The following is a 2,336-nucleotide window of genomic DNA, read 5'->3' as shown; positions in this document are numbered from 1 at the left end:
AGACAGACAGAAAGATCTTCACAATTACAAAGAACTTTGTAGCCATTACCTAATTTGATTCTCACAACCATCATGTTAGGTAGATTGAGCAGGTGGTATTATTACTATTTCATTTTTATTTTCAGTTGCAAATTCTCTCCTTCCCCCACCACTCCCCCACCCACTGAGAGGGGAAGAAATGATACCCATTATACATATGAAGTCACACAAAACATAATTCCACGTTAGCAATGTTCAGGGGTGGAGACAATAGAAATAAAGAAAGGGGAGGATATGCGTCAGTCTGTACTCTGAGTCCATCACTTCTCTCTCTGGACATGGAAAGAGATAGCATTTTACATCACGGATCCTTTGGAATTGTCTTGGATCATTGTCTTCATCAGAGTCACTAAGTCTTTCACAGTTGGTTATCTTTGCAATATTGCTGTTACTGTGTAGATTGTTTTCCTGGTTCTGCTCACTTTATTATTCCCATTTTAAAAGTCAGGGAACTAAGGCTCAAAGGTTAAGGGTCCTGCCCCTAGCTACAAAAAGTGAGAAAGCAGAATTTGAACAAAGATCTTGACTCTAAATCCAGTATGATCTGCCCAGACTGCCACTATGACCCTCTTTGCAGTGGGCAAATATTTAAACCTGGAAGGAATCACAGAACTCATCTACGACCAAATGAGATGCTATTTGTGAAAGTTCTTAGTATAGTCCTGTCCCATACAAGGCACTATATAAATGCTCATTCCCTTTCCTTCTCTTCCCCATTCAATCTCCTCATTTCAAGGAGAACTAAGTCAATATCTGAATCCACACCTCTGACTTCAAGCCCAATCCTCAATTTTCCATTTTACTGAGGAGAAAACAAATGTCAAGAAGCTTGTAGATTTGCTTGGGATCACATATATGAGTGTCCAAGAGTAGTAAATCAAAGCCTCCTGGCTCTCAAAATCAATCATTTTCCTAGTGTCATGCACTGCCATTCAATGATGACAGAAAGGTTTATTTCTCAGTATTTTCACTTGAGCTTTGCTCTAGGAATGAAGGATTGTACAATCTCTAGAATGATATTAGATCTGGGCAGGCTACAGTTGACAAAGCAAATATCAGGGTGATAGACTGGGAGCTAGAAAGGCCCTCGTCTAGGCCCTCATTGTACAGAAGGAAAACTGAGGCCTCTAGAGGGAATTGATCTGTCTAGGTCATCCTGGTAGTAAGTGAGGTTATAAAAGGAGAATCCAGAAGCCACATTTCTGAAAGACCTTGATAAGTTGGAAATCAACCAGAGGGGGTCAGTCAGGACAGAGAAGGGCCCAGAAATCACACCGTATTTGGACAGGTTAAAGAAAATGGAGGGGCGGCCAGGTAGCACAGCAAGTAAGAGCACCGGCTCCAGTGTTGAGAAGACCTGGAGATCGAATCCCGGGCTCAGACACTCAGCACCACACCCAGAAATAACTGGCTATGTAACCTTGATGAGCAAGTTACTTAACCCCGATTGCTAAAAAAAAGAAAAAAAAAAGAAAATGGAAATGTTTAACCTGGAGAAGGAAGTGGGGAAGGGGAGAGACAGGATTATTGTCTTCAAGCATGGGAAGAGCCATTGGGTTAATTCTGTTTGGCCCCCTGTGGGAAGCAGCCAACAGGTCGATTTGGGTTTGACACCAGGAAAATTTCCTAAGGCTGAGATCTGTCCCCAAGTGGACAAAGTTGCCCTGAGAGCAGTGGATTCCTCTTCCTTAAGGTCTGCAAGCCTAGGCTGGGTGAGTGTGTGCTGGAAATGCTGTTGGGAAGATTCTTGGACTCTGATCCACTCTCCAAAGGACCAAAGTGTTCTGCTGTCTTTTGTGGCTGAGGTCAATGAAGCTTATTTTGGAATGAAGATAAACAATAGCCCTATAGGTTAGAGAATGATGCTGAGAGTGTCAGAGGACCTGGCTTTCTCGTCCCATCTCTGCCAGTAATGCGTTGCCTGAAAATTATCTCAAAGGTACTTCAGAGTTCCGCAATTCTATGAAATCCTATGACTAATTGAGTCACTGAGTCAGACAGAAATCTATTCAGCCGCATGTAGGTAATAAATGATAGATACTGTCTCAATTTCAGGGCCTTTTAAACTAAGTTTCAACCCTAAGAGCTTTTTTAAAGACCAGCATGTAAAGATCTCTAAGGAGTTAAATACATCCAATGACTCTTAACCTAGAAATCACAGGAGCCAACAAACATGATAAAGCAAAGTAAAATCTCTGCTGTTCAATTCGATCCTTCTGTTCCCCATATAAGTAGCAGCCCATAAATGGGTGTGACTCACAGGTTTGTAATGCAGTAAGATGTCACTTTGTTATCTC

Source organism: Petaurus breviceps, unplaced genomic scaffold (assembly GCF_028583685.1).
Source record: "Petaurus breviceps papuanus isolate PSGF00001 unplaced genomic scaffold, PetGlider_PUasm1.0 208, whole genome shotgun sequence".
Lineage (NCBI taxonomy): Eukaryota > Metazoa > Chordata > Mammalia > Diprotodontia > Petauridae > Petaurus > Petaurus breviceps.
This window is presented reverse-complemented; position numbering follows the sequence as displayed.